We start from the raw sequence: 12,411 nt of genomic DNA, 5'->3' as shown, positions 1-12,411 counted from the left end.
CTAAGCTGGGCGAAAGGATAAAAAGAGCAGCTTGATAATTAGATTGACGCTACAATGCTTTTGGCATCAGTAGTAATAAATAACCTCTTATGTTTGCTAGATATAAATTCCTAGTTCAAAAGAAAGTATGCTTAAACACGAGCAGTGGAAGGGTTGCAAGTACTACGCCCAATGGAATGGGGGGGCGAATATGCCCCCCCCCATAAGATCTCAGCTCCCACTGGAGCTAGAAAGACGACATTTGGAGGGTTGGTGGGGGCCCTGGGGAACTCTGTTGTGTGTAAATTTCATGACCCTAGGTCAATATTTTCAATGCCAAATGAGGTCAAATGTGGTCAAATCTGCCATATAAGCGACTTTTTGGCGTTTACACGCCGATAACTGAAAAAGTTACCGGCCGATTTTCTTTTTCTTTCGCTATACGGAAGAACATACGTGGGTATGTATAGTGAATTTCTAGTTAATACAACAATAAATGTGGTAGTTAGAAGCCTGTTAAGAGTAAGATGTCGCCGGCTGAAGCGAGATCGGCCGACGCGGGAAACGCGGAAATCACAATTTTGTGTATACACCCTCATTATTCAAGTTTTTACAGGCCGATTTTCTTAATTATTGGACCATAAGACTGCATGTACCTTTCTTAGTCTTCTCATAAAATTTGACGCGAATCAAGCGTAAATCGTAATCAGCGGTAAGGAGCGCGATGTAAAGACGGAGCTCCTGTCCCGCCCCGGCACAGTCTACAATTCAGGCGGCGCGTAATGGCCGGGCGGCGGCATGATGTTTGACTTTACACCAATATTACTATAACAGCTGTGAACCGATTTTCTTATTTCTTGCACGAGAAGATCCGCAATTCAATTCTTGACAGGTAAACAAAATTTCACATTGATATTCTGTTTGCAGCGCGAGTTATTGGCGAAAAACAGGAGGGGTGGGCGAAATCCGCCCCCTTCTACTGCGCGTGTTAAGAATCCTTCGAATTAAGAAGTTAATTGATAACTTAATTCGAATTAATCCTTCGAATTAGGAATTGTGCCATAGGCAACTCTTTCAGAGCTATCTCAAATCTGAAAATGTCGTTTCCTGAAAATTGCATCTCCCAGTTACTTCAGGTCAGGTCATCGGGTCACGAGTTCAGGCAGCCAGGGTAAAATGTAAAAATTTAGCGGCAATAAAATGTGAAAATTTTCCTAATGCTAATAATAGTTATTAGAGAAATGAATAGAAAAAAAAATCCACTTTTTGAACTTTTCGATTAATTTCTAAAGGCCGATTTGAATATTTTTAATGATAATACACCATTCCTTAAGAAACGTTACAGCGCATACAATTAAGCGACATCGGAATAGCCAAGCCTTTTGCAGATAGCGTGAAAACAGTGGCGTTTAGCGCAACCACATTCGTAAATCACATTCGTAAACATGTCCTGAAAATTTCAATTTCCAATGGCCTCAGGTCGGGTCACCAGGTCACGAAAACCGGTAAGTCGTCAAAAAAGTACAGACAGAAATCACACTTTACTTTGCAATTAAGTCCACAGTTTTGTATCGAAATCATTCAAACATACAGGGTGTGCTTAGCTCACCGATTGTGTTCCTTGACCCGTTTTTTTTTTTGTGTGAGGACATCCAGAGATCATGTTTCCGTAGCGCAGAAAATGAGGGTTTTCTCAAATAGTTCCAATTTTGAAGATATTGGAGATTGCTCTATGTAAGCGTTTTGTTTTGCGAATTGCGATGCTTCAGTTTCTGCTGGTCAGTGACTAAATTTGTGTTTGTTTGGTGTAAGAACGCAAGGGCCGGGTCAGCGCGGTCGCATGGGGTTAAACTATACGTGCTTGTTTATTAGTTAATACACAGTAAAGCTAGAATTTCACAAATAGTGTCGCTATTAGCGATGTCAATTACGGAAAATCGGAATACCGATACCAAACCAAATACCAACCAAAACCGTGGAGAAATACCGAAACCAAACCAACTTGGGAACATGAGGAAAATACCAACCTTTTACCGATTTCTTAGCCTCTTAAACATTAGCGATGGTTCATGATACCAACAAAATATCAAACACATTAGGATTGAAATACCAAATACCGAGTTGGTATCGGTTTGGTATCGGCAGGCGCGGATACAAGGGGGGGGGGGCATGGGGGCCATGGCCCCCCCCCCTTGGCCGATTTTTTTTTCAAAAATAAAATAAAAAGTTAAAAAGCTGAAAAGGGGGCCTCCTGAAAATAAAGTGGCTATTCATGTTGAGATGTTGCCTGAACAGCTAGATAAGCTCAATAGACGCAGTTTTTTTTGGGGGGGGCCAACAAGTGGGAAGATGGGGCCTCCAACAGGTGGGATTATGGGGGCCTCCTGGTTTCTAATGGCCCCTCCCTTGGAGATTTTCTGGATCCGCCCCTGGGTATCGGTATACCAAAAAGTTGGTATCCGATTGACATCTCTAGTCGCTATGTTACTCTTGATCAGCCGAGTCGACTGATATGCAAATAACTAGGCGTGCATGTGCATTGTGCAACGAATGATATGCCTTGGCCTGGCGCGATTTAACCCTCGCACTTATAGGGTCGGATGGGGCCGTTCTTGCTTTTTTGCCAATAACTCGCGTAATGCGCATAGTTAGCTTTGCTGGTGCTGAAATGCTGTAAATCAGTGGTTTACTTTCAAGGATCTTCGGGATAGGGTGTTTCGTTTCCCCGTGATTATATTTCACGCCATAGAAGGACACTTTTGGACCCCTGAATTGGCAGGGTCCAGGGATCCATTATGGAACACAGCTCATGACATATTACTAGAGAATCTCTGCTTAGGGTTACAAACAACACCCTGCACTGCAGATAACTACGTCGATAAATGATGTTAAAAGAATACCAAAAATGACCATTAAAGGAGTAGTTGGATAATATATGGCAAATGACATCAACATTTCACGTAGACTAACAAAAAAGGACTAGTATGGAAAACAGCTATTCCTGCATTCAAAGAGTATTTCATGTGATGGACCAGACTGCTAAGTACATGCGGTAGTAAGTACATGCGATATAAATACGTTTTCACTTTTTAACGAGGAAGTATCTGGCGAATGCACCAAATTTGGCCAAACCTGCAGCAAATATATTTTACAACAAATATATTCATATCATGGATTTACTTCAGTGTTTTAATAGAAAATTATATGTCTGATAATTGGAAAAATCAGGTGTACTCGTTTAACCCGCTTGTGCAACCCTAGCTGATAACTAACTACCAAGAAACACAGCGAATCTAATTTGACCAAATCTGCACCAAATGTGAACCAAATGTTTACCAGATAGCCGTCGTGAAAATAGCTGATGAAAAGACAGTTCCACTGTTACTTCCATAGTTTGGTTTATTTGCAAAAAACAATAGAAATTATTAGTTTAGGCCATGAATTGATATAGTCTATAGCCATGCCTATGTTGAAATTTTGGAGTGGGTAACATGTCTCTTGTTACATTGGATACATGTAGGGAGCATAATAATTCCGGAGAATAATAATTTTGGATAAATGGAGAGTTGGGATTTCTTGCAACAGACAGACTTCATCACTCGTATTTATTCATAATCGAAATATGTGTCAACTAAAAAACTATTGATCACGTTTCGATTCATTATTTTGTAGACGATACTACTTGCAAAAGAAAAAACAGCCAACACCCTTAGCTATTCTTTGTCAAAAATAATAATGAAAAGTAGAAAACTTGACAAAGTTCAGCTCCATGACTTTTTGTGAACGAGTACAAGATATTATATATTCCAGAATGAACATTTGTGATGAAAAAGGCGGCAAAGGAAGGATGAAACATAGAATTGATGGAGAAGAGTTGCTGAAAAGATGTTATGCTCAAAACGATAGCATTACTAGCATTATCGTTTTCCGTTGCGACAGTGACAATCGCTCTCTGTTGTCGGTTTCCTTTACGTGTTTTATCTTTTTCGCATAAATTCAGGACTGCGCCATCACGACAACTTCAAAGTCATCAGTGATCCATCTTAGAACAAGTCATGGGTCATGGTCACAGGTCATGGGTCACGGATCATGGATCATGGATCATGGGTAAGAAATCATCAATAAGGAATGGCAGGGTTATGAATCATGAGCCATGGATCATGAGCTATGGATCATGGGTCAGAGGACATGGGTCACGGCCATGGATCACGGGTTATGGGTCATGGATCACAGGTCATATGTCACAGGTCACATGTGGCAGGTCATGGTTCAAGGGTCACGGGTCACGGGTCATGGGTGACGGCTCTCAGGTCACGGGTCATAGCTCATGAGTCACGGCTCTCAGGTCACGGGTCATAGGTCACGGGTCACGGCTCTCGGGTCATTGGTCACGACTCTCAGGTCACGGGTCATAGGTCACGGATCACGGCGGTGTCTGCTGGCTGCCGCTGCTACTCACGGCGAGAGTCCTGTGATGGAGTGTCGGAGGAACTCACACCTCTGGCTGCTGACTCTAGAGCGGCGCGCGGCTGGGCGCACTCCACTGACCGCGACTGGCGGCACACTGCATCGACGACGGCGGGTCGACTGCAGGCCGCTGGCCGGCGGTCGCCCCGCCCCGGCCCGGCCCGGCCCGGCGCCGGCAGGCGCGGCGCCGGCGCCCGTGGAAAATGGAGGGGTTCTCCACTGACCGGCGGCCCGTAATGCTTATTCACGATGTGCTTGTCGCGGTGTGCAGTTAACGAGCGTGGCCGCAGAGCCGTAACGGTTTGGGGCCAGAGAGCACATCACGGGATATCGCACCCGGCTATTTCATTATATAAATACATGATCCAACATATCGCTTACGCCTATGTAGTTCGTAAATCCCAGGTAGTTGCGTTATAGTTCGATGTAAAGTATAGACGTAGCCATGTTATTTGTTGATTGTTTCTTAGGTAAGAAGAACACTGGGAAAGAAAGACTTCTTATTATTTTAGCAAAATTTGGTAACACATCTAGATGCTTATATATGAGCAGCTTTAGGCTGAAAAGATACTAAAAATGATAATTTGATTATTTGAAAACAGTCTACAAAGTATGCTCATCTTTAAGCTTACACTGGTTGTGGATGCTGTGTTCGCTCATGTTTTCCGAAGTCAGAGCATGACAAATTGATAACATCTGACTTCATGCAAGATCAGAATCGAACTTTCAAGCACAGCCTGAGTTGTCAAATTTTCATTGCAAAACTGGCAGCAGAAGTTCAGGGTTTGTGATGAGTTAGGCTTTAAAAGTGTATCTGAAATGGTCGGTTTATACTGTTTTAGGTAAGTCAAATGTCCCACAGATAATGTGATAACGAGTGCGTGAGCTAGCCGGATTTGAAAATGGTCCTGGAAATTTATGGGATATAGAGAGTATAATGAAAATCAGATGGATTAGTAACCTTTTGCTCATAACTAATGTAAGCCAAAAACAAATCCAAAATATATTTTCGGTGCTGGACCTTCTTCAGTGGAATCATTCCACTGAAGAAGGTCCAGCACCGAAAATGTATTTTGGATTTGTTTTTGGCTTACATTAGTTATGAGCAAAAGGTTACTAATCCATCTGATTTCCATTATAATCATAATCATGCTCAAAAAAACGTTTCACACCATTCAATCAAGGATATAGAGAGCATTGTTTCTTTCTAGCAAGCAATGTTCAGCATCATTGGTAATTGCATTGAATGACTATTCTTGTCTTGCCACATGGTTGTTCCAAAAACAATGAATATGAAGTCAATTTAATGGCAGGGGACTTACCCAACATTGCGCCTGAGCGATAAAAAAAAATCGCATTTGATCCCATATCCCTGTCCGGAGTTCCCTGGTTCCAATGCTTGATTTGGAGACTTGTTAGCTGAAGGAAAAAAATAAAGCATAGCTTTCTGTCGCAAGAGTCTTTATTGTCCATTTGTCATGGACATTGTTAAATGAATGCTGTGAGACACGAGACAGCGCTTGTTGCAGATTGTTGCACAAGCCTTGACAGCTGTACGTACACTGAACATTTGCCGACACTCACCTTGTCGTTGTGTCTCTCAATTACGTCATTACCTTAGTCGACCATGTTCGTTGTGGGTGGTCATAAGACAAGCACCAAATGTTTTTGTTTTCAAACGTAAGCATTTCGGTTGTAGAAATGAATTAACCGCAAAAAAACTCATGTCCTTTTCCTTCGTCTTTTTGTTTCCAAATGTGAATTTAGTGTGTTATTCACAGGTATGATAGTGTTTGTTATCATCTGAATGGATGCCATCAATTAGGCATTAGTATTTTCTCATTGGCAGTTGTGGCAAACATTTGTTTGTGTTTTTAGGTTTTTAGGATACGTATAAGTATAACAATTTTTATTTGTAAGCCTGAGTGATTGGTAACTTTTGTTAGTAAAACGTTGATTTTATTTACCAGGTCAACGAATATTGTCGTGTCAGTCACATTTATCTCACGTTCCTTTTCAGTCCCTAATTTCAATCCATCGCAATATTGCCCATCGAAGTGCACCAGGGGCCTACAAAAATTGCTGGTTTGGTTTTAAGTCGTGGTGAAACAACACTGATTCAAGGCTCGAGAAGCATGAACCTCTGAAGCCTTTCATGTAAAGCATAGAGAAATAAATTGACCATTGCAAACACATTTTACGGTTAATTTTCCGTCGCGTTTGTCAACATGTTATACACCAGTTTCTCCAAACAAGTATAAAAATATCACACATTGAAGATGCCGTATCATTACGAGTCGGGACACCTCTGAAAGGGGCCGCCGCGCCCGGCGCCGGATGGGCTCCGTCAAGGCCCTAGGCTCCGTTCAGTGACCCGCCTGGGGCCGGCGGTCGGGATGTCCTCCTGCTCCGGGTCACCGATGGACCCCGGATCTGACTGCCCACCACCGCCGCCAGTCTTTTTTCCACCCATCGACGAGCACGAGCCAAATCCTTTTTTACCATCTGTGCAGATCCGGCGGCGCGGCGGCGGCGGCGAGTTACGCGAACGTTACGGGACGGCTCAGCGGCACCGTGTGCCGGACGGTGGGTGGTCGGCAGAGGGTCCGCCGACCAGCGCCGACAGGGAATCCCGACCTGGCTGGACGGCCGCCAATCTAGAGACACCGGGAGGTGATACAGGACAGAGCGACGACACCAGATCGAACCAAACAATAACAAACACATGTCTTTCCCACTAAAATACAACAAAAGTACCTGTTGTCGAGCGCTCGTGAAACAATTAGTTACTTAGTTGACTAAAATAACAGAGGAAGATAGACTTGATATTTGCAGATTAGGTCACACTTCCTTATTGTTACACTGTCTCTCTGACAGAATTTTGTTTACATATCGCCTCCTATTTCAGTAAATCGGCGCCGTTGTGGAATAGGGTCGTCCATATACCGGCCACCCGGCTCGGCGGGGCCGGGTGTCGCCCCGGCCGGCCTGTGTCACGGTCGGATGTCGTCACGGCCCCATCTGAGGGCGGTGCCGGCCGATAAGGCTGCCGGCTACCGTCCATCGTCCGCAGGGGTGGCTACTGGTCAGTGGCCGGACCGGGGCACCGGCCGGGGTGGCCGGTCAGAGGGGAGGGGGAGGGCCGGAGGCAGAGAGGGTCGACTGGGGTGGCTGTATTTACAGAGGGGTCAGAGGGTCGACTGGGGTGGCTGTGTTTACAGAGGGGCTGAGGGCGGCAGAGAGGGCCGACCGGGGTGGCCGGAGGTAGAGAGGGTCGACTGGGGTGGCTGTATTTACAGAGGGGCTGAGGGCGCCGACCGGGATGGCCGGTCAGAGGGGAGGGGGAGGGCCGGAGGCAGAGAGGGTCGACTGGGGTGGCTGTATTTACAGAGGGGCTGAGGGAGACTCAGAGGGCCGACCGGGGTGGCCGGAGGCAGAGAGGGTCGACTGGGGTGGCTGTATTTACAGAGGGGCTGAGGGAGACTCAGAGTTCCGACCGAGGTGGCCGGTCAGAGGGGATGGGGAGGGCCGGAGGCAGAGAGGGTCGACTGGGGTGGCTGTATTTACAGAGGGGCTGAGGGAGACTCAGAGGGCCGACCGGGGTGGCCGGAGGTAGAGAGGGTCGACTGGGGTGGCTGTATTTACAGAGGGGCTGAGGGCGCCGACCGGGATGGCCGGTCAGAGGGGAGGGGGAGGGCCGGAGGCAGAGAGGGTCGACTGGGGTGGCTGTATTTACAGAGGGGCTGAGGGAGACTCAGAGGGCCGACCGGGGTGGCCGGAGGTAGAGAGGGTCGACTGGGGTGGCTGTATTTACAGAGGGGCTGAGGGCGCCGACCGGGATGGCCGGTCAGAGGGGATGGGGAGGGCCGGAGGCAGAGAGGGTCGACTGGGGTGGCTGTATTTACAGAGGGCTGAGGGAGACTCAGAGGGCCGACTGGGGTGGCCGGTCAGATGGATGGGGAGGGCCGGAGGCAGAGAGGGTCGACTGGGGTGTTAAAGAGGGGCTGAGGGCGGCAGAGAGGGCCGACCGGGGTGGTCGGTCAGAGGGGCTGAGGGAGACTTAGAGGGCCGACCGGGATGGCCGGTCAGAGGGGGTGGGGAGGGCCGGAGGCAGAAAGGGCCGACCGGGGCTGCTGGTCAGAGAGGATGGGAGACTCAGAGGGTCAACTGGGGGTGGGAGACGGTTGGAAAGACTGAGAGGGCCGGAGGCAGGGAGGCTGGCCTCACCATGAGGGAGGCCGGTCAGAAAGGCTGAGGGCGGCAGAGAGGGCCGACCGGGGTGAGACACTGACATCGCCAGCACTAGCTGATGATTGATGGAGACAAAGAGGGCCCACTGGGATATGTAGGACAGGGACACCACCAACACCAGGGACAGACTGGGGTAGAACAGAGACATCACCAGGAACAGGGCTGCTAAGGGAAACTAAGAAACCGACAGGGGTGGGAGAGACACTGGGACAGGGACATCATCAGCACCAGAGGGCCACTTGGGTGGGACAGGACATGACCAACACCAGGGGCCGAGTGAGGCGGGACAGGCTTTTGACGAGTCTCAGTGTCTGCTGAGGGATACGAAGGACCAACCGGGGTGGACACCCAAAGAAGCTGTGGGAGACAGCGAGGATCGACTGGGGCGGGACAGGCAAATACTAGGACATTCTCAGCACCAGAGACTAGAAGACTGGCGTTAGAGGGCCAACTGGGATGGACCAAGGATAGCTCCAGGGTCAGGTCGCATTCAGAAGGGGCTTACGATATTCAACGGCTAAGAAGCGTGGCTTGTACTTAAACGGACTGTTCAGATGACGCTGGAAGTGATGGCTGACCCGCCTGGCATTGACTGAAAGGGAGTGATTTCCGTCTTTGTCGCTTATCCGTGATCATTCAAGAACTTATGGTGCGCCGGCTAAGAACTTGATGTGCCTTTTTCTGCATGAAATTCACATTGTCTGTAGCAACTTTATTTGTTCTTGTCTTGGTTTAATGTTTTGAGTGCTGACCAGCTTCGTGACGTAACTCTTGGAGTTACTGTAAAAAAAAATCCTGAAGAATTGCGCTTCCCCTAGTGTTAGCTAATGCAAGATTAAAATCGGCATAATTGCAATGCCTACTTAATACCCATTTGCTTTCCAAAAGATCGCTTCTGATTTATATACGAGTATACATAAAGATGGGAGCACCGACAATTGTCGATATGAGGTACTTTATATTTTACTTTAGGAGTGAAGTGAATCGGTGGCCTATGCTTTATATATCTATCTACTAGGATTGACTATAAAATAATGGAAGTAAGTGCCCTTAGCAATGATTAGGCAAAAACGTTCCCATTGTTTTCCAATTATAATAAATTTGTTTATCAATATCAACCCTGGTATATATCGGTGGCACATTCCCTTTCGTCGATGTTCTGGGCAATCATGCCCAGAGCTTGAGCATGCCGTTGAGTTTTGAACTTCAGCTGATAACTCCCCGCGACCGTGGTCTAGAGGGATCAAGGTGCCCTGCCTGCTCCATGACGGACGGGATCCAGCGATACGCCTACAGAGCGCGGTCTAAACCTCTATGAATATAAACATTAAATGCATTGTATGTGTCGCATCGCCAGCATATTTAGAGCTCATATGCCGAGATATTATCACTGCAGGGCAGTCGGCGCCATGCGGCGGCGGCGACATGGTCAGATCTGGCCTGTGGCACTCTGCCGGGCCGGCAGACTCGGGATCAGCTTAGCGACGGCATGAAACCGAATCAGACGGGAGATTACTCATCTGGAGCATAGTCAATTATGTGGGTGGTGAAAGCAGTAAAACCTGGAAACTTTGGTGTGAGGGGCTGATTTCCGTCATGTCATCGCCTCGAGAATATGTGATTCGCTATATTAGATACACACCATCATGATAATGTGGTTTTGAATTGAGTTTCAGGTAAATCCGTGGTTCTGTTTGCATTACCCTGCTCGTCTGTGGATTTCTCTTGACAAGGAAAAACATGAAGCTATTAACCCTCGCCCTGGCAGGGGGGGGGTCGATGCGACCCTCCCCCCCTAAGGTTTTTCGAAGATAGCGTAAAAACGGCGGCGCGCAGCGCCGCCAAATTTGGCACAACCTATGGGGCAACCTTTTTACATATGACCTGAAAATTTCAGGTCCGGGTGACCTTGGGTCAGGTCACCAGGTCAGAAAAACCGGTACAAGGTCATGGTCAAATTTCAATTTTCTTTTTGCACCTGTCAAACTCACAGTTTTGCACTGATTTCCTTCAAACTTTCAGGATGTGCTAAGTTCACCGAGTTGTATAACATATAGTTCGGGTTTTTTGAGGTCACTGACCTGAGGTCAGTTAGAGGTCATTACGTCGTAATGTTAAGCCTATGGGAAAATACTAAATTCGGAAAATACTGGAGATATTCGCTTCGTTCTATCACCCTTGTGCTTTTAAACCACAGTACTTAACAGCAGGTCACTTGGTGCTTCTTTGTTTGGTGTACTTATCCATGGGTCAGGTCAAATGAGGTCAACTGAGGTCAAATGACGTTTTTGCCAATAACTTGGCACATAATGACGCTAGAGCTTCAAAATGGTGTCATTGTGTTCCTGGTGATCAGCCGAATCGAATGATATGCCATATGATGCAATTTGGTTAACTTGAACTTAATTGATTAATTAAAGTTTACTTAAAAATTAAGAAAAACTTTAAGTACACTTAAGCAAGCTAAAAAGTATATCATTCGACGCGCCTTGACGTGCTGAGTTCACTGGTGCTTTTCTTTTTGCTCTATCTTAATTAGATCAAAAGTTATAAGCGAAAAACTTTTGGCCTGTTTTTAGCGAAATTTTTACATTTATACCCCCCAAAACCCCCCTAAATATTGACCTAGAGCAACCAAATTTGCACAGGGACGAGAACTCCAGGGGGTTCACCTACCTACCAAATTTGGTGTTTCTAGGTGCCATAGGAGCCAATCGCGAGGGGGGGGGGGTCGCATCGACCCCCCCGCCAGGCCGTGTTATGAAAAATGCCCTGCCAGGGCGAGGGTTAAAGTTATTGAAGTATAGGGTCTGACAATATATAAGCAATACATTTTCATTGCAATACACTAAGCTTCGGTTCTATTCTTTTGGTCATTTGGCTTCAGACCTATGTAGTGCGGTGGCAGCTAGGCTCTGTCAACCACCTGTGTGAAAACCAGGCTTCCACAGCACGAAAAATAACACCTAGATGAGCCTCGCAAGGAGCCCGCCGAGCAAATCTAAGCCCTTGAAGCTCCCACTGAGTAAATTTGAGCATATAGAGCCCAGACATGTGCATGGATCCGAGAAAAGGATCTGGGATCTGATCCCACGGATCCTGATCTCGGATCCGTCGGGATCATAGATCCAGTTCTTAAATTTATCGAGAGATCAGTAGGGATCATAGATCCGCGTCTAGTACTTTTGCTTGAGATCCAGTGGGACATAGATCCTCATTTATTTTTGGTCAACACAGAAATCCCAAAAGATCACTCGTTCCAACTCACAAACGTTCTTATTTCGTGATTTTATGTGATAACACGTCATAATCCATAGTTTTATGGCACTTATTGACATAGAAACACTTGAAAACCTGGTTTCAAATGTTGTGCATGGCGGGATCCACTCAGATCATAGATCCATGTTCTTGGTTTATCGTCAGATCCTGTGAGATCATAGATCCAGGATAAATTTTTCACACCGGATTCGGTGGGATCATAGATCCGAGTCTGCAATTTGCCTCGAGATCCACTGAGATCATAGATCCATCACTCGGATCCATGCACATGTCTGATAGAGCCCCACTGAGAGCGAACTTCAACGTACAAAGCTCCCACGGGTCGGATCAGGCAGCTGACACCACTCTCCAGGGGGAACCGCGAGAAGCTGCAAGCTGACTTAGCTGGCTGCTGTCGCAATGCTTAGGACATACTTTAGACTAACTATGCTTTTA

This window comes from Amphibalanus amphitrite, unplaced genomic scaffold (assembly GCF_019059575.1).
Source record: "Amphibalanus amphitrite isolate SeventyFive unplaced genomic scaffold, NRLGWU_Aamphi_draft 000070F_arrow, whole genome shotgun sequence".
Lineage (NCBI taxonomy): Eukaryota > Metazoa > Arthropoda > Thecostraca > Balanomorpha > Balanidae > Amphibalanus > Amphibalanus amphitrite.
Note: the sequence above shows the minus strand (reverse complement) of the source record.